Source organism: Erinaceus europaeus, chromosome 3, assembly GCF_950295315.1.
Source record: "Erinaceus europaeus chromosome 3, mEriEur2.1, whole genome shotgun sequence".
Classification (NCBI taxonomy): domain Eukaryota; kingdom Metazoa; phylum Chordata; class Mammalia; order Eulipotyphla; family Erinaceidae; genus Erinaceus; species Erinaceus europaeus.
In genome coordinates this window covers 70,520,967-70,542,066 of record NC_080164.1, presented here as the reverse complement: position 1 = coordinate 70,542,066, position 21,100 = coordinate 70,520,967, and the positions used below count along the sequence as shown (strand labels likewise).

The window sequence follows — 21,100 nt, the reverse complement described above, 5'->3', positions numbered from 1 at the left end:
ATAGTGCCTCTCACACTCCCTGGTGCTGGGCAAACTCCATCTCTGGGTGTTCATTTTGTCATTTTTCACCAAGAGAATCATCTACCTCTTAATCATTTTCAGAGGAAAAAGTAGTTATAGACCACCTCCTTTTGTAATTACTGTCACTCCAGTTATCTCATATTAAAAAAATATTACAAAGTCTGGCTGAGATATAAAAACCAAGTGTCAAATGTGAGAGTATTTTGTATTCAAGAGAGGTTATAATCTAATTAAAATTTAGAATATCTCAGAATGTGAGGAAATGACCATGAAAACACTAAATTCAACAACTCATATCCTACAAGAATCCTGAGATGATGTTTTTACCAAAAACATGCAACCCCAGACCTGGAATATATTCACTGCTACTCTGCACCCCTGTCTCCCACAGACACAAGCTGGGTGAGGGCATTTAGCTTCAAGACTCTACAAGATAACCTGGGGTCTTTCAGGATACAGACTTAGGAGCAGTAAATAAACCCAGATACTTCTTGCATAGCACACTGTCCCCTACCCTTAGGAGATACCTTTCAAGACCTGCCATGATGATCTGAAATGGTAGAACTAAATCTACCAAAATCTACGTATACTTGTTTCCCCCTCAGAACTGGGATTAGATTAGGTACAGTAAGAGATCAATAATTACAGTAATAAAATAGAACTATAACATACCGTAATAACAGTTATGGGAAGGTGGCCTGTCTCATAGTATCTTATCATATATAACATTTTCAGACTGTCGTTGAAACCAAAGGTAACAAACTGCAGAAAGTGAAACCTTAGCTAAGAAGGAACTAATCTGGGGTCTAGGAGGTAGCTCGGGATAAAGATAGTTGGAACTCCATGGATGGTAGAGCAGTGCTCCCCAGCCTCAGTGCATGGGAGATGAGTCCTAGAAATAGTGCTTGGCAATTAAGTCAGGAGTCCTGTAGCAATCCCCACTGCCTGATGACAACAGGGACCCTGACATAAAATAGACAATAAAATCAGATTAGGACAGAGAAGAGAGGTCTAAGAGACTTTCTGTCCTTAGACAGAGCACCCAAGGAACTGTCTGGTACCTTCAGGACAAGTCAGTGCCTGACTGTGACCTCCAGTGGTGTCCAAAAAGACTGGGGAACCGGGACACTGAAAGTGTTTCCAAGGTGGTATTATGGGCTGGTGAGACAGCTCATCTGGGAGCATGCTGGCCTCACCATAAATGCAACCCAGGTTCCAGTTCCAGCTCCTACAGCACCTCACTGATGTGGGTGTCCATCTCTCTGTCTTATCTCTCCTTTTTTTCTATCTGAAAAATGTTAGCCCAGAGTGGTAAAGCCCTAATGACAAAAAAAGTGATTTAAGTTGATTGTGGTTCTAACAGACTTTCACTGGGGAACTGTGTTGTATAAGTTCCCTCTCTCCCCTCTTTTTTTTTTTCTTCTCTCCCTTTCTTTCTTCCATTCTCTGTTAGTGCATTGCATCTGTGCACTCTACCACTCCCAGAAGACTTTTTTTTAAGCTAGAGGGTGAGAGACAGAGACAGGGAGAAGAGAGATGAGGCAGAGACAGGGAGAAGAAAGAGCACACATCTCTGCTCCACAGCTTGTGAAGCTTCCCCTTTGGCTGGTGCCTCCCTGTGGTGGCTGGTGGCACAAACTTCATGCATGGTAAAGTGTTTACAAGGTGGGCTAACCCTTGGCCTCCTAAATAGTTTCTGAAAAAGTATTATCTTGGAGGCTTGGTTCAGCATGTACAAGGACTTGGGTTTAAGTTCCCTGGTTCCCATCTGCAAGGGGGAAGTTTTACAAACTGTGCTGACTGTGCTGCAGAAGTTGATCCTTCTCTCTGTCTCTCAACTTTGGACACTGGGAGTGGTAGAGTTATGTAAGCACTAAGCCTAACTGATAACCCTGGTGGCAGAAAAAAAAAGTATTGTTTCAAGCAATATATCAAATGGGCATTGTTATTTCAGTCACTTCAAAAGGTCTTAAAATTATGACGCCCTGGCATATACAACTCTAACAGGTTCCAGTGACCTCATAGGAAGGCATCTTCAGCAGTTCTAGGTAAGGGGAACAACACTTGCAGTTTTAATATTTAATTATGGTAATTTGTGTGCATTATTTTTTTTTTAACTGAGCAACAGACATATTTACTTTTTACATTTTTTTATTTTCCAAAATTACATGTTAACAGGGGCTTAAATCCACACCATTCCCACCACCACTGTTCTGAAACTTCAGTCTCCCCACTGCAATCCACCACAGTTCCCCTAAGGTTGTAGACATGAACCAACCATCATCTCTACAACTATCTGTCTACATTTATACATAATTGCCTCCTTTTTCTCCTGATTCAATACTCTCTTCTCCTCATAGACACTCATGACAACAAAACTACCTCCATATGTCCCTCTCCTTTTCCTTCTCTCTCTCTGGGTGCTGATGGAGCTGGAGTTCAGAGCCCTCTTATCTTCATCCTATCACTTCTCCCCCACTGGAAGTATAGATCAAGGTTGTTTTGGGGGTGCAGAAGGTAGGAGTTCTGGCTTTGCAACAGATGCATTTGTGTTGTAGCTGATGCCTGCCTTTCTGAGGCCCACTATTTCTCAGGAAGCAGAAATAGTAGCCTGACCTTAACAGATGGCCAACTGCTTCTCACACTTATCTATATCTTACACAGGTATTGCAAATGGGCATATTAATTACTTTCAAATGTAATGACAGTCATTTCACAGAGCAGTGGTTTTTAATTAATAGAATTTCCCCTGAATTACTTGTCACTTGGGGCCCTTCATAGATCTCAATCCTTTAGTCCTTTAAAGTTCATTTCATTTTACTATATCTTAATAGCTTTTTAAAAATCTAAGTTTTAACTATGTTGTTTGATTATCAGATTTATTTCTATTTCTGGCACTACTGCTATCTCCATCTATTTGAGATTTAAAGCCAAAGACAAATGTTTATGACTCTCCATTAAACATAGTCATAGATGCAAATATCTACTCTAGCAATTAGCAATGAATGATAGCCCATTTGTTATGCAAGTGTACTGTTTGCAGGTACTCCCCAGGCCATTATCTCTACTGCCTAGAACATGGGGCAGGGAGAGAAAAGTTACAAAGTGCAAGTCACTCTTTTTTTTTTTTTTTTTAGTTTAATTTATTTATTTTCCCTTTGTTGCCCTTGTTGTCTTTTTATTATTGTTGTAGTTATTATTGTTGTTGTTATTGATGTCATTGTTAGATAGGACAGAGAGAAATGGAGAGAGGATGGGAAGACAGAGAGGGGGAGACAAAGATAGACACCTGCAGACCTGCTTCACCGCCTGTGAAGTGACTCCCTGCAGGTGGGGAGTGGGGACTCAAACTGGAATCCTTATGCCAGTCCTTGCGGTTTGCACTATGGGCGCTTAACCCACTGCGCTACTGCCCGACTCCCCAAATCACTCTTTCTAAAGCCCACTGCTCCATGAGGGTGGGCTACCTTCTGCCTGGGTTGGCTTGCACAGGAAAGTTGACCACTTTCCTCTCTGCATTTGTTAAGAAGATTATAGCTCAGCTTAGGAGCCTATGTGACCTCTGCATTCCTGTAGATCTGAGCTCACATTCTGTGGTCATGAGTAGGAACATTTCAAACTGCCCCAATATCGACCCATCTTCCTCAGGTGTAGCATAGAGTATGTTGTCCATCCTCCCTTTGGAGGATGGGGAACATTCTCTACCATTGTTGATCCAAGTTGAGGGCAAGGTCCTATGGGGGCCCACAAAGGGGTCTATTGTGTTGTTCCTGATAGAAATGACTAATAATAATGGAGAGAGGTCTAGGCCCATCATGTCTGTTTGGGAATCTCAGGACTTCCTGGTTAGGGCCCCAGCTGATGGGGTGGCCTGATAGTGACTAAAGAGTCATCATTAAAGTATGCCAGTCTCTTGCCCTTATTCAGCTTTTGCAGTCCTTGCTTTGATAAAGTTAGCTTCGGAGTAAGTGAGAGAACTGTAACAGGAAGTAGGTGAGGAGAGTATTTAAGTCTAAGTAGACACTATTTCATTATGAACTTTTAATTTATTTAATATTTATTTATTTCCTTTTTGTTGCCCTTGTTGTTTTTATTGTTGTAGTTATTATTGCTGTTGATGCCGTTGTTGTTGGAAAGGACAGAGAAATGGAGCGAGGAGGGGAAGACAGAGAGGAGGAGAGAAAGATGGACACCTGCAGACATGCTTCACTGCCTGTGAAGCGACTCCCTTGCAGGTGGGGAGCTGGGGGATCGGACAGGGATCCTTAAGCCCGTCCTTGTGCTTTGCGCCAAGTGCGCTTAACCCACTGCGCTACCACCCGACTCCCTGGAATCTTGTTTTTATACCATCAATGAAAATCAGCAAATCTGGAAAACATAAAAGAAGTCAGGCAATGTTTCTCTTATCTGAGAGAGAAGAGAAGAAAAAGAAAAAGGAAAAAAAAAAGACATAGGAAGTATTAACAGTTATAAGGGTGACTTAGCAAATGAAGATAGGGCCATTGAAAAAAGCTGGAAGAAAAAAATATATACAAAGCTATAAATAGATATAGAATCAGCCCTTACCAGTGACCTTGTGAGAACTATTGCAGTGTCCAATGGAGGGAATGGGGATGCAGAATTCTGATGGTGGGAACCATATGGAACTATTTCCTATTATCTTTCAGTTTTGTAAATCAATATTAAGTCACTAATAAAATTTTTTTAAAAAGCTTTAATGCTCTAGATTCTGCCCAGACACAGGAGACAAAAACAATGACCAGACTGTTCCCCAGTGCCCCTGAACCATGTAGCAATGAGGACTCAGCTAGCAGTGCTTGCTTCTCTGCCTGGTCAGAGACAGGGAAAGTGGTCCTTTCTGTTATAAATGAACCAAAATGACTCCAGGTATTCTCTAGCTCTTCTTTATATTAGTTAAATGTGATCCCAAACACACATCTGCTTTGGGGTGGTTGAAAAAAGAAAGCTATTTTCATCTTTTTCCTCAGAGGATCTACAAATAAAATCAGATGACATAAAGGAAGAGCAAATAGACTGAGGGAATGATTTCCTGAGACCCCCCCCTCTCCCCAAGGAACTTTTTCCAAGTTCTTGAGATTCTGTTCCAGTTATTATCAAACGTATGTGTCTTTGCAAACATTCAATGCATATATAATCCTTCATTCTTTCAAAAGGAACAACGTGCACCCAAACTACAACCAAGTTACCTATAGAAAGGCATGAAGCCACAGAACACTCAAATTAGTAGAAACAATAAGCAAGAGGCTAAGTGTGCTGACAACTACTTCACCAGACTCCATGGATGCAGTAGGGAATGTTCACAGAACATCTCTCCAGAGGACAGCCTTGCTCTGACCTCTAATAACACAGGAACCTTTGAAATCTGCAAGTCTCAGGAAGAAGCCTGCTTCAGAATCATGGGAGGTGGGGGTTGTCAAAACAAGGTTGCAAGGGCCAGGCAGTGGCACACCGGATTAAGCACACATATTACAGTGCTCAAGGACCCAGGTTCAAGCCCCCTGGTCCCCATGTGCAGGGGGCAAGCTTCACCAAGTGGTGAAACAGTATAGCAGGTGTCTCTCTGTCTCTCTCCCTCTCTAGGTTCCCTTCTCAATTTTCCCTATTTCTATCCAATAACAAATGCATTCTTTAATTAATTAATTAACTAATTAATTAATTAAAAATAAGTTTCTGGGAGCCGGGTGGTGGCACACCTGGTTGAGCGTACATATTACAGTGCTCAAGGACCTGGGTTTAAGCCTCCAGTCCCCATTTGCAAGAGGAAAGCTTTGTGAGTGGGGAAGCAGCGCTGCAGGTGTCTCTCTCTGCCTCTCAGCTTTCCTATCACCCCTTCCCTCTCAATTTCTGGTTGTCTCTATCCAATAAATAAATAAAGATAAAAAATAAAAAAACAAGGTTTTATTGGCCCACCTCCAAAGCTTCTGATTCATGGTGCAGGTCTCAATTTTTTTTTTTTGCCTTCAGGTTTACTGCTGGGGCTTGGTGGTAGCACTATGCATCCACTGCTTCTGGCAGTTGCTTTTCTTTTCTTTTCTTTCTTTCTTGTTTTTTTTTTTCATTCCACAGGACAGAGAGAAATTAAGAGGGGAGGGGCGATACAGAGGAAGAGAGAAACATAGACAACGGCAGACCTGCTTTACCAGTTGTTAAGCTTCAACCTTGCAGATGCGGAGCCAGGGGCTCGAACCCAGATCTGTGTGCAGGTCCTTATGCTGAATACTATTTGAGCTTAACTGGGAGCACCATAGGCTGGCCCCCAGGCTCCTCAAATTTGTATTTCTAAGTAGCCCCTGATGTGGAGGCTGCTGTTGGGAACCACCTAGTTAAGCTGCAACCTTCCCACCTGCCAGAGTTTATTCTATCTGAAGTCAATCACTGAACATAAAGAGTTGATGAAATGATCCCTCCAGCCATGCCAGGACAGGTTCACTAGGGCCTGTGATGTGGGGTTGGGTCCTAATCACATTTCTCCCACAATAGTCCCAGGCCCACAAATTAGGATCCATAGAGGAATAGCTCCACCCCCTCACTCTCATATCTTCGAAGGAGATATTGCTCTCCTACTCCACTAGGGAAAGACAGAAACAGACCGGAGGTATGGATCGTCCTGCCAATGCACATGTCCAGCAGAGAAGAAATTATAGAAGTCAGAACTCCCACTTCCTGCACCTCTAAAATAATTTTAATTCATACTCCTAGTGGGGGAGAAATGATAGGGGGAAGATGACCAGAGGGCTCTGAACTCCAACTTCATCAGGAGCCAGAGAGAGAAGAGAAAAAAGGGAGGGGCATTTGGATACAGTAATAGGTGTATGTATGACTTAGAAGAGAAGATGGGACCTTAAAAAATGGGGGAGGGGGCAAGTATATACAAATATAGACACATGGTTGTAGAAATAATAGTTAACCCATATCTGCAACGTTGAGAGAACTGCTATAGCTTACAATGGAGGGACCAGAGATCCAGAAACTCTGGTGGTAGGAATGGTGTGGAGTTGTACTCCTATTACCTTGTAATTCTGTAAATCAATATTAAACCTCTCTCTAACTCTCTCTCTCTCTCTCTGTCTCTGTCTCTGTCTCTCTCTCTCTCTCTCTCTCTCACACACACACACACACACACACACACACACACACACACACGAGACATTGCTCATAGGTTAATCAGTTACTCAAACTGCAATACAGATTCCAGAAAGGCTGTGCACCTCTTCTCAGGGAGCACTGGCTTAGTTGGGGGCAGTGACAATCCAATGATTCCAGTGTGGTGGGAACTAGAGGGCCCTTAGGGTGCCTGCACTGACGGAAGACTCAGATCTAGTCAGGGGATCATGACCTGCCATAGAAAGAGGAGGGGGACAATGAAGAGCTGAGTGCTTGGGAATGGAGGGAGTTTACCTCTCTCACTCTCATGGGATTTTTTCCCCGTTAGAAAAATTGAGGCACTCGCTTAGGCCCCAAAGGAATTTAATACTCCTGCAATAAATTAAAACTACATTGAGATACTATCTCACATCTAAGAGAATGGCCTACATCAACAAGCCAGGAAATGATAGGTGTTTGCGAAAAAGGGAACTCTGCTACACTGCTGGTGAGAGTGTAAACTGGTGCAGCCCCTTTGGAAGACTATATAGAGAGTCTTAAAACAAATAAAAATGGAATTACCCAATGATCCAGCAATACCACTCTTGGGCACTTATCTAGTGTACACTCAAACACTAATTTGAAGAGACCTATTAACTATCTACAAAACAGAGACCCTCAACTCTTCATCTGAACTATTCCAGCCTTTAGGTTCATGATTAGTCAACAATTTGTTTGGCTTTATATGTTAACTCTTTTTTCAGCCACTAGGTTCCAGATGCTAACATGATGCCAACTGGACTTCTCTGGGCAGACAACCCCACCAATGTGTCCTGGAGCCCTGTTTCTCCAGAGCCCCGCCCCAATAGGGAAAGAGAGACACAGGCTGAGAGTATGTATCAGCCTGTCAATGCCCATGTTCAGTGGGGAAGCAGTTACAGAAGCCAGACCTTCCACCTTCTGCATCCCACAATGATCTTGGGTCCATTCTCCCAGAGGGATAAAGAATAGGAAAGTTATCAGAGGAGGGGATGGAATACGGAGTTCTGGTGGTGGGAATTGTGTGGAGTTGTACCCTTATTATGCTATGGTTTTGTCAGTGTTTTCTTTTATTAATAAAAATTCAAAAAGGATACATATGCACCCCTACGTTCATAGCTGCATTAGTCACAATAGCCAAAGAGTGGAAGCAGCCTAAGTGCCCATCAACAGGTGACTGGCTAAAGAAGTTATGGGACACATATTCCATGGGATACATATTCCATGAGACCTGTACCATGAATCAGAAGCTATGGAGGTGGGCCCAAAAAACTTGTGTTTTTCTTATTTTTTATCTTTAAAGGTGATAGGAAAGGAGAGAGCCAGAGAGAATACTACTCTGCAATCAAAAAAGAGGACACTGTGTCCTTTGGGACAAAATGGATGGAACTAGAGGTGATTATGCTTAGCAAAATAAGTAAAGAGATGAAAGACAGGGCCAGGTGGTGGTGCACCTGATTGAAAACACAAGGATCAGGGTTCGAGCCCCCAGCTCCCACCTGCAGGGGGAAAGCTTTGTAAAGCTGGGCTGCGGGTGTCTCGTATCTCTCTCCCTCTCTATCACCCCTGTCCCTCTTGATTTCTGGTTGTCTCTATATAATAAAAAAATAAAGATAATAAAAAAACTTAAGGGCAACTGGGCAGTAGGTAGTACAGTGGGTTAAGCGCATATGCGCTAAGTGCAAAGAAGGGCATAAGGATCCTGGTTCAAGGCCCCAGCTCCCTACCTGCAGGGGGGTCATTTCACAGGTGGTGAAGCAGGTCTCCAGATGTCTATCTTTCTCTCCCCCCTTTGTCTTCCCCTCCTCTCTTGATTTTTCTCTGTCCTATCCAACAACATCAACAACAACTAGGGCAACAAAAATAGGGGAAAAATGGCCTTCAGGAGCAGTGGATTCAGAGTGCACGCACCAAGCCCCAGGAATAACCCTGGAGGCAAAAAATCAAAAGCAAACAAACAAACAAAAGCTTAAAAGGAAAAGAGATGAAAGATAACTACCAGATGATTTCACTTATATGTGGAATCTAGAGATCTGATTCACAGGAACTTGTAAATAAGAGAACTTTGTTGTCTATGGGAGGTGGGAGGGTAGGGACATAGAACTTTGGTGGTGGGTGTGGCATGGAACTATAAACATTGTAATCTTACCAACCTTGTAACATATTATTAGTAACAATAACAAAACAAACAACAACAACAAAACCCTCTTGCAATAGATAAAGACATTCAGTGTCCCTGTCTCTTTGCTTCCAACTCTCATCTTCCAGTCAGTACTGCCTCTTCGTCCTTTACACATGAGTTTCGAGCTTCTCTCCACACTAGTAAGCAAATATTAATGTGCCATATTAGAGCCATTAAAAACAAGACAACAGGCCCCAGTGTCCCTGACAGACTTGGCTTTTAACTCTAGAAGAATGGAATCTCTCAAGGACCTCCTCAGCAGTACTAACTTGGGGATCTTCCTACAGGGTCTTGAAGCCCCTAAAGGAACATCCACTAGCTCTCATTCCCCTAGCTTCCAGATTCACCATCTCTTGTGCCTATAAAAGTCTTTCCTTTTGTATAGTTCTTTAAAGCTCCATTCTGTCAGCTTGATTGCACACAATGTTGAATAAAGCCAGTATGATGTTTGAAATGAACTCAACTGAAGTTTGTTAACTGTGGATGGCATTTGAGAGCAATCATGATATAGATGAATAGAATGTTAACTGGACTTTCACATCTGGTTGCCAGGCACCTCATAACACTCTCCTAAGGCCCCTGACTCCTGTATTTACCTTCTGCCCTACTGTGCTTCCCAAGGTATGGCTACACCTGACTTAATTCTGTTACACCAAATAGGTCAAAAGTAAAGGAATGTGATCTGAGATTAGTTGATTCCCACTTGCTGGTCTACATACTCTTGAGCTCTTCTCATGGATGTTCTTGCATTAAAAACAAAATTGTTCAAAATTGCTGCTGTAAGGAGAAATCTCTTTGACATGGAGCTGAAGGCAGCCTCTAGCCAAGACTAGGAGGAACTGAGACTCCTCAAATTATCTGAGAGGAACTGACCCCTCACCTTTAGTTAGGAAGTGCAATTTCCTCATGGCAAGTCTTCAGATGACTGCAGCCCTGGCCAGCACCTTGGCTGTAGTCTCATGATGCCAGAGGACCTAGTTAGCTATGCTTAGATTTGATCTGATTTTACCATAGCACTGCTCAGTTATGGTAGTGCTAGGGGTTTTCTTGCATAACCACCTTGTTATCTTGCCTGCCATATGCAAAGATTCCTGATCCATTGGCACTTAAGGTAGTAAATGGTCTCTTAAGTCACCAAGTTTTGGGATAACTTGTTAAAATTAGTGGCTAGGAAGAAGGCTCAACTGGTAGGGCATTAAACTTTCATGTCTAAAGATTCCCCGTTCAGTCCCGAAGGCTCCTAGTTTGATTCCCAGCACCACATGTACTGGAATACAGCTCTGGCTTCTTTCTCTCTCTGCCTTATGTGAAATTTCTCTCTTCCCCCTCCCTCAATCATATGTAATAAATAAGTCTTTAAAAAACTTTGTTAGATAGCAGCACATAATTATTATGCTGATGAATAGAATTGAATATTTGCTGTGTCCCTTTTCACTCCCAATTGTTTGAGCTAAACTATTAGAGCATTATTCAAACCAGCAAGCAGAACTATAACATGAATCATAGGGATTTTAATGTTCTTATAGCAACATTCAAAAAAGCAATAAGGTTGAAGTTGGACAAACTAGAAGACAGCCAGGTTTAAGTCCTCAATTAGCAAAGAAAACAAAAGTTTCAACTAAAAAATAAAACTATTTAAAAATACTTTTATTTATTTTTGGATATTACTTTTTAGATAATATATTTACTCAAAGCTCACTTATTTCACTATGCTCATATACACATCTCAAGTGCTTAATAGTGACCTATGTGGCTGGGGGTATGGATCTACCTGTCAATACCCAAGTTCAGCAGGGAAAACAATTACAGAAGCCAGACCTTCCATCTTCTGCGCCCCATAATGTGCCTTGTTCCATGCTCCCAGAGGGATAAAGAATAGGAAAGCTATCAGGGAAGGGGATGGGATACAGAATTCTGGTGGTGGGAATTGTGTGGAGTTGTACCCCTCTTATCCTATTGTTTTTGTCAGTGTTTCCTTTTTATAAATAAAAATTATAAAAAAATAGTGACCTGTGCTAGTGGCTTCTGTGTGGTCAAAATAGGGTCATACTGTTCATAAAAGGTGTGTGTGTGTGGGAGTCCAAGTCTCCAGGAGGGTCTATATTTGTCCTTTTTTTAAAATTTTCAATTGATAGGACAGAGAGAAATTCGGGGTGGGAGGGAAGACAGACACCTGCAGACCTGCTGCACTGCTTATGAAGCAGACTCCTTACAGGTAGGGAGCAGGGGCTCGAACCTAGGTCCTTGTGTGTATCCTTGTGCATAGTATTATGTGCACTTAACCAAGTACACCACTTGGCCCCCAAGTACACCCGGGCCCCCAAGGCTTTATATTTTGCTCACCCCCACTCATCCCTCAGCATCCTTTGCCTTTTTCAAATGTTAAAGGGATCCTCACTTCCTGCCTAATAAGGTGTACTGAGCAGGTCTGTGACGGTAAAGTCTCTAGTAATTTAAGAATGTGTACTATTTGACAGAGGAGAAAGGGCAGACTTGGGTCAGAATCAACACTGACTATGTATAGTAGAGACAAAAATCCCAAGGGTCCATTAAAAATAACTAGTGATTTAATGGTATGGTTTCATACTTGTACATGTGTATGATTAAATCATCTCACTCACCACGGCAGTTCTGTGACCTCTCTTGACTATCACCAGAGTTCTCACAAAGTCTAAAAGACATTTTGGCTAATACTTTGTTTTCCAAATTTGCTTGCTTTAGTTGTCTATATTCCACATGAGGGAAACCATCTGTCTTGTAACTGATTACTTATTTTACTAAGTATACTCATGTACAATTTCATACACTTGATCCTGAATGTATTTTATATTTCTAATCGCAGAGTAGTAGTCCATTAGATATATACCCATGGTGGATATATATTCATCTCCTGTAATCAGTCATCCACTGATGGATATTTAAGTTGCTTCTATGCCTTGGCTATTGTGACTAGAGCTGCCAGAAACACAGACGTGCACAAATATATCCTTTCAAATGAGCGTATTCATGTCCTTTGGATAACTGCCAAAGGCCTGCTCATTTGTTCCAGTTAAATGTGTCAATAACCCATTTTACTTTTAATTCTGATGACACTATTTACTTGTACGGTACCGTACAATACTCTGTAAACTTCTGGTGCTACAGGAGAGCTGAAAAGCAGGAAGCAGCACTCACCTGCAGGAGGCCACAGTGGAGTGTGCTCAGGGGCGCTCACTGGGGGCCAAGGCCTACAACAGCAGGACAGTGGGCAACCTTGAAAACATATCTCATACACTGCTGACCTTGTGGACGTCTGCACATTAGTTGCTCTGATTTATTTCATCCTCACTTCCCTGGAATGCTGTAAACACACCTCACAAACTATTTTAAATATCCCAGTTTTTTTCATTGTTACAATTTTTTTTCTTTTTCTTTTCTTTCGTTCTTTTTGCCTCCAGGGTTATCGCCGGGTCTTGGTGGCTGCACTACAAACACACTGCTCCTGGAGGCTATTTATTTTATCCCTTTTGTTGTCCTTGTTGTTTATTGTTGTTAGGACAGAGAGAAATCGAGAGATGACGGGAAGGAAGAGAGGGGAGAGAAAGATACTTGCACATCTGCTTCACTGCTTGTTAAGTGAACCCCAGGAAGGTGGGGAGCCGGGGGTTCGAACCTGCATCCTTGAGTTAGTCATTGCACTTCACGTCATGTGCACTTAACCCACTGCGCTAATGCCCAGCCCCCCCCCCCCCCCCCCGTTACAAAATGTTTAAAGTGTGTTGGTTGTTCCTTTCATTTGCTCATACACTCTTCCCAGTGGGCCACTTCCTCAGTTTCTTTCATTTGGAATTGCAATTACAGTAGGTAGGAGAACTTAGTGGTCAAGAAGAAACTCTTTGATAAGAGAAATGGAATGCTGGGTCTAGTTTTTCTTTTCTTTCATTTTTTAATTAGTGATTTAATATTGATTTACAAAATTAAAAGAGAACAGGGATATAATTCCACACCATTCCTGCCCCAGAATTCTGTGTTTCCACTCCCTTCACTGGAAACTGCAGTGGCTCTCCCAAGATCACAGGTATGGATTGACTATTATTTTTATAACTACCTGTCTATATTTATATATATTTGCTAGGCCTAATTATTTATTTATGTATTACTTTTTTTTTTTGCATTTAGGGTTATAGCTGGGGCTGGGTGTCTGCACTACGAATCCACTGTTCCTGGAGGCCATTTCCCCCATTTTTGTTACCCTTGTTATTGTTGTTGTTGATGTTGTTGTAGGATAGAACAGACAGAAATTGAGAGAGGGGAAGAGAGGGGGAGAGAAAGACTGACACCTGCAGACCTGCTTCACCACCTGTGAAGTGACCCCCCTGCAGGTGGGGAGCTGGAGGCTGGAACCAGAACCCTTGCGCCGGTCCTTGCAATTTGCATCTTGTGTGCTTAACCTGCTATGCTACTGCCTGGCCCCCATGTATCACTATTTTTAACAACATCCTATGCCCTTTCCACTCAGAAAGATGTGCTACATACCATTCATGTGACTGTAAAATTAGGAACATGCACCATCTTTTCCACTTTGGGCAAAGGAGGCCACTGTTATAAAGCAGCATTTTTCAGATTTACTAAACTTTAAAACTGCTTTCTCCTGAAAGAATTACAGGGAACAAAGTTTGTATGTACTTGACCATTTCTAAATGTATATAAAAAAATAACTGGAGCTTTAGAGATAGTACTTGTATAAGGAATGCTTTTTCCTTTTAAAATTTCTGTCTTTGCTCCTTACAAAGACAAAGAGTTTTAGAAAAGTAGGTTTGAACTTGATGTTCTCAGTACTAGAGGATTCAAGACTGAACTGATTCAAGCACAGTGTGTGAAAGAATACAATCCCTTCTAAGGAGACTTTGGAAGAGGGGTCGGAGGATCCTGACTGGGAACATGACGTTTTCTATGTGGCACAGATTCTACTAGGGATATTTCTTTACAAAAACTTCTGAGGGGAAGTTATGACTTACATATCTACCTCAAGTCTGTGGCATCAAATATTGTCTATAAATTAACAGGGCAGTTGACTATCCTGTTTGCTAACAAATGGCTTATTTAATTGATAATGTTTTTAAATTTTATTGGCTATTAATAGTATGTTACAAAATTGTAAGATTACAATATATAGCTCCACACCAAAGTTCTGTTGCCTACCTTCATACCACCCAACTGTAACCTCCACAGTCCTCAGAAGTGTTATAGTTTGCTTGCTTCTGTTTGTTTGTTTTTTTCAAGTTCATGTGAATCAGATCTCGAGATTTCACATATGAGTGAAACCATCTGGTAGTTGTCTTTCATCTCTTTATTTATTTTGCTAAGCGTAACCACCTCTGGTTCCATCCATTTTGCCCCAATGTCCACTTTTTTGAATATCATCCCATGGAATATATATCCCATAACTTCTTTTCAAATGTTTTTTTATTATCTTTATTTATTGGATAGAGACAGCCAGAAATCAAGAGGGTAGGGGAGATAGAGAGGGAGACAGAAGGAGAAACACCTGCAGCACTGCTTGACCATTTGCAAAGCTTTCCTTCTGCAGGTGGGGACAGGGGACTTGAACCCAGGTCCTTGAGCACTGTAACATTTGTGCTCAACCAGGTGTACCACCATCAGGTCCCTATCCCATAACTTCCTTTTTTTAAAAGTTTTTTTTCTGTTTGTTTTGTTTTTAGATTTTATTTATTTATTCATGATAAAGATAGGAGGAGAGAGAGAAAAAGAACCAGACATCACACTAGTACATGTGCTGCCGGGGTTTGAACTCAGGACCTCATGCTTGAGAGTCCAATGCTTTATCCACTGTGCCACCTCCTAGACCACCCCATAACTTCTTTAACTAGCCATCTGTTGATGTGCATTTAGGCTGCCTCCACTCCTTGGCTAATGCGGCTATGAACATAGGGGTGCATATGTCTCTTCTAATTAGTGTTTGCCTATGAGTGGTATTGATGGATTATAAGGTAATTCTACTTTTGTTTCAGGATTGTCTATACAGTCTTCCAAAGTGGCTGTACCAGTTTGCACTCTCAACAGCAGTGTAGCAGAGTTTCCTTTTCTCCACAACCTCTCCAACATCTGTCATTTCCTGGTTTGTTGATGTAAGCCATTCTCCCATTCTCTAATCATTTCTCTAATAAAACGTGGAGCATTTCTTCATGTGTCTGTGGGCCCTGTGTATCTCTTCTTTAGAAAATTATCTGTTTAGTTCTTTGGCCCATTTTTTTGTTGGGTTATTTTTGCATCTTTTGAAGATCTGTACCAATTCTGTATACATGTTTAAAACCAGTTGTTTGATGTGTGATATGCAAATATCTTCTCCAATTTATTCTGTTGCCTGGTTATAACTGACAATTTTTGAGAGAAATAATGTCTTAAATCTAGAGATCATACATACAGGTGGTTAAAGTTTGTTTTTTGAACTGTAATAACAATCCTTGCATTTTTGATAGCTATTTTATTGACAAATTGCTTGCTAAGACAGGCCCCAATTACGCGACTACTTTGAACAGGTAAACTGTTGGGATTAAAAAAAAAAGCCAGGTGTAACATCCTAATTAGGAAATTTGTGCACATTAAGCTAGACCAACATCACACACTGCTTGAGTATGAATGGCATAATAAGGTGGTTTCTAAATTTTATTGCACACTGTAACCACTTTTTTTTTTTAAAAAAAAATACCGATGCATCCTCCACATTATGATGCAGGAGGTCTGGAGTGACCTGGTCATTCATATTTTTAAACTATCCCCAGGAAATTTCAATGTATAACAACTGAACAAAGGATCTAAAGAGATGAATGTCTTGAATAGCTCTGGACGTTGAACAAAGTCCCAACTTTCAATTTTAGTCTGTCCAATAATAAAAATGGGATAATAACTGTGATTCACAGAAGACAATAAAGGTCAAAGCACACAGAAAATACTAATGCCTCAGTGGGATGCCTCAATGATGGGGTTAAAACATCACTTGAGTGCTTTAGGAATGCTGACCCATGGGTCACATTGCTAGAGTTTATAATATAATTGGCCTTGGGTTGGGCACAGGCATCCGTATTTTTGACAAGCATCTCAGGTGAATCTATGATTCACAGTAAGGGTTAAGACCATCACCTAGGTTCACTGTGACTGTTTCCTTTATAACAGATTTACTTATGTCTTATCAACTCTCCACAAAGTGACTTCATTGTTTGGGAGAGGTCAGGAGGTGAGTGGTGGGTCGTCAGATAGCATGACTCTGTTACCATGCACAAGGGCCTGGGTTCAAGGTCCTGGTTCCCACCTGTAGAAAGGAAGCTTCACAAGCCATGGAGCAATGCTGCAGGTGTCTCTCGTTCTCTCTGCCTCTCCCTCTCTTTTTCACCCTCTATCAAAAAGGAAGAAGATGAAAGAAAACACCAACAGGGAAGGATGGAGTCATGTAGGCACTACACCCCATAAATTACCCTGGTGGAAAAGAAAAAGGAAAAAAGACTGCATTGTCCTATTAATTCATCTAGACCCATCTCCCCCCTCCCCCCAATGCACACACATTTTCCATTTGAATATGAATGATTCATAGGCAGAAATGTGTTTCCTCAATGCCTAGTATATGGTATAAGCCAAATCATTACTAATAAATTAAGGGATCATCATTATGTGTTTTAGAATTATTCAATGCCTATTTTCAGAAACCATGGGCAGTGCTGGGATATCTGAGGTAATTTTCTGACCTACTGTTAAGTCTCTGGGATGAAACTGTGAAGATAACATAGCTTATCTTGCCTTTCAAGTTCTATGGAGAAATCTTCAAGCCTTCTTCAAAGAAGCGCAGCATAGACAACTATTAACAACACCTCTGAAGCACCTCCTTGTATCACCAGGGTTATAGGCCTATGAACTACATTTCACAGAAACATTGCCTATAGGGTTTTTTATTAGATGTTACCAGTGAAAGTAGAAGAGTAACAGAAGGCCCTACTGCTCCAAGTGAAAGCAGATGGCAGAGGTGAGGTTCTATGCTTTCTCCTGTGTACTATAGACATCTGAGATCACTGTCATTAGTCCTCTGCAGTTCTTACTCATATATACCACCCCACCCCCCTCTGCTGCATTTGAAAACCACTCAGACCCTATATTAAGTGGGTCTCTGTTTATTAGAGGGAAAGGCAGAAAAGTAACCTAACAGGTGATTAAGAAGAGGGAGCTGAGATTATAATCTATTTTTTTTCCTGGTCATACAATCTTTTATTATCTCTTACAGGTTTTATTCTCCAGCCTTTGAAAGACCTCTGTAGTTCTTTTCAGAGTTTATTCAAGTTCTCCACTGTCCTTCATAAGGTCAAGTAAAGGACACAGACAGGTGGTATCATTACTAATAGGAGGGAGAGAAGTACCTGCTTTTCGTTGGAAGTCCCTAGTATGTAAGTTTCAGAACTTAAAGCTTTCTCTACCTTAGTTCATTTAGTTATTTTATTCTCCACTAAATTCTGAGGGGGATAAATCATTTGCTTTTACCAGGGCACGCTTCAGTTGTTCAAAACACATTACACAGAACCCTGTTCTATGCTGTGTGGATCAAAGATGATCACCCCACAGTTTTGGTGATTGTGGTGAGGACCAGGTGAGTACTGGAGACTCTAGGGATGTCCGTCCAACTCAAGTTGTCCAGTCCCTGGAGCACATTTAGCTTTGCCAAAGGGAGTGAGGATGGCTTCCCTTTGAGAATTCATTTGCATTTTCTGTCGCCAATAAATCCTGGCACTCTGTGCCTGCACAATTCCACTGCTCCAGGTGGAGTTTGTTATACCCCCTCCTTCTTCTTTTCTTCCTTTTTCCCTTCCCACATTCTTTTCTTTTTTTAAAATTTATTTTTTATTTAAGAAAGGATAAATTAACAAATCCATAGGGTAGGAGGGGTACAACTCCACACAATTCCCACCACCCAATCCCCACATTCTTTTCATATAGAGGATGCAAGATAAGAGGATAGATACCACAAACTGTCCCACTATATGTGAAGTTTTCTTTTTGCATAGTGCTTCCTTGTGGTGGTGGCTCCAACCCAGATTCCCAAGAGTGGCAAAGTGTGTGTTCTACTAGGTGAGCTATTTCCTGGCCCCTATGAAGAGGCTCTCAGGCTAATCAAAGAACAATCGCTGCCCCAAATGTAATAAGCTAATCATTTAAATGTAAAGAGGAGGAAAGGACACTGATACTCCACATTAAAGCAAAGAATCCTACTTGCTATTCATTGGGCTGGGAGATTGGTATGTGATACTCTAAGACATTTCCATGAATTCAGCTTTAATGCTACCACTTTTCTAGTACTTTGCCCATTATCTCTAATACTTCCAGAATTTTTCATTATATAACTAATCCAGGTGGCCTGAAAAGATAAATCAGATAACTTCAATTTAAAAAGCACCTCACATACACCAAGGCTAACTACATCTCTTTCTTTAATAAAAAAGTGAAAAAAGGGAAAAAAGTGAATAGGGTTGAAAACTAATTAATGTGATGAAGCTTTCTGAACTAATTTTTAGGTCTACACAGCTGGTTTTCACAATACTTGATGTTCTACATAGCACACGTGTCTGTCTGCCCATTATAGTATTTTAGGTGTCCTCACTGATGGAAGACAGGACAGTGGGCATGAAAGGAGACTAATACAGACTTTCTCATTCTTCAGTTTTAGATGTATCAAGATTCTTGATCCATAGATTTTAATTAAAATTGTATTTCAGGACCAAGCTGGACAACACTGTGAAGTTGGTCACGCTTATCTTTTGAAAATCCCTCCCATCTCATATTTGTCCTACTGCAGGGTGCATGTCTTCCTCTAGATGATACATTTTGCACACAGCAACTAACGTTTCTTCCCATGGTCTGCAATCAGCCTTCTTGACTGCTTGTCCATTAACATGATTCAACTCTGTATCCCACATCCTTGAAGTACAGAGCTCCATGGTACCCCCACATTTCATAGTGTAGAGTGGGTCAGACTGTGCTTCCTCCAACGGGTACTTGAGCACCAGACTTGTAGTGACTTCTCACAGTTTAACGTGAGAACATAAAAACAGAGATTAACAAATATCTTCCACTCCCAACAAAGCAATAACTAGAACAGATTCTAAAGACATGACATTAACGACAGAAGTTTGAGTAAAATGTCAGGTCCTGAGAGGGAACATTTTGCCTTTGTCCAATCTTACTGGTAAATAGAAGTAGGCAGGCATTCCTGACCAACAGATCTTTTGCTGAAGGCATGATCTAATTGATTTTAAGTGGTATTGTCCTTAATGTTTTGCCTACAGTTGGAAGTCTACCCAGTTTCTTTAGTTCTAACAGTGATACAGCAATAGCTTCCATCGTCTGTGGTGATGTTAATATAGTCCTATGTGCCAGGTACTGCGCTATCCAAAGAGGAGCCAGTGATGGATAAGAAGAAAGTCCTGGTATGGATCGACCTGTCAATGCCCATGTTCAGTGGGGAAGCAATTACAGAAGCCAGACCTTCCACCTTCTGCATCCCACAATGACCCTGGGTCCATACTCCCAGAGGGTTAAAGAAAAGGAAAGCTATCAGGGGAGGGGATGGGATACGGAGTTCTGGTGGTGGGAACTGTGTGGAGTTGTACCCCTGTTAGCCTATGGTTTTGTCAGTCTTTCCTTTTTATAAATAAAAGAAAAAAAAAAAAAGAAAGGGCTCCTGGGAACGGGGTAGTAGTGCAGTGGGTTAAGTGCACTTGGTGCGAAGTAGTAAAACTTATCATTAAAAGGATATTTTCAGCGGGGAAGTAATTACAGAAGCCAGACCTTCTACCTTCTGCAACCCTCAATGACCCTGGGTCCATGCTCCCAGAGGGCTAGAGAATGGGAAAGCTATCATGGGAGGGGGTGGGTTATGGAGATTGGGTGGTGGGAATTATGTGGAGTTGTACCCCTCCTACCTTATGTTTTTGTTCATTAATCCTTTCTTAAATAAAAAATTTTTAAAAAAAGGATATTTTAGGGAGTCGGGCTGTAGCACAGTGGGTTAAGCGCAGGTGGCACAAAGCACAAGGACCGGCATAAGGATCCTGGTTCGAGCCTCGGCTCCCCACCTGCAGGGGCGTCGCTTCACAGGCGGTGAAGCAGGTCTGCAGGTGTCTAGCTTTCTCTCCTCCTCTCTGTCTTCCCCTCCTCTCTCCATGACGACATCAATAACAACAACAATAATAACTACAACAATAAAACAACAAGGGCAACAAAGGGAATAAATAAATAAAATAAACATTTAAAAAAAATTAAAAGGATATTTAAAATCACATTCAGTAAAGCATTCAGATTTATACCTGACCTGTAGAATTTATCTATTTATTTATCTATTTATCCATTTATTTATAAAATGGAAGTATTTGACAAGACCATAGGATAAGAGTCCGAGTCCATAGAATTCCCACCACCAGAACTCCGTATCCAATCCCCTCCTTTGAAAGCTTTCCTATTTTTTGTCCCTCTGGGAGTATGAACCCAGGATCATTATGGGGTACAGAAGGTGGAAAGTCTGGTTTCTATAACTGCCTCTCTGCTGAACATAAGCATTGGTAGGTTGATCCATACTCCCAGCCTGTCTTTCTCTTTCCCTAGTGGGGCAGGGGTCTGGGGAGATGGGGCTCTCTGACCTGTAGAATCTTTTCAAATGATAGATAAACATCTATGCAATCTCTCTCTCTCTTCTTCCTTCCTCCTTCCCTCCCCCCCCCC

At 41.5% G+C, this 21,100-nt stretch overlaps 1 protein-coding gene and 1 long non-coding RNA gene across 7 annotated transcripts in view; one reads left to right on the top strand and one right to left on the bottom strand.

Annotated features, from left to right (window-relative positions):
- Positions 1–21,100, bottom strand: part of AFF3 (ALF transcription elongation factor 3) — a 554,707-nt gene that overhangs the window by 133,692 nt on the left and 399,915 nt on the right. The gene's annotated exons all lie outside the window — the stretch shown is intronic.
- On the top strand, positions 13,093–15,534 carry LOC132537500 (uncharacterized). Its single transcript, XR_009548957.1, has 2 exons — positions 13,093–13,403; positions 15,358–15,534. It is a non-coding gene; the product is annotated as an uncharacterized LOC132537500 (long non-coding RNA).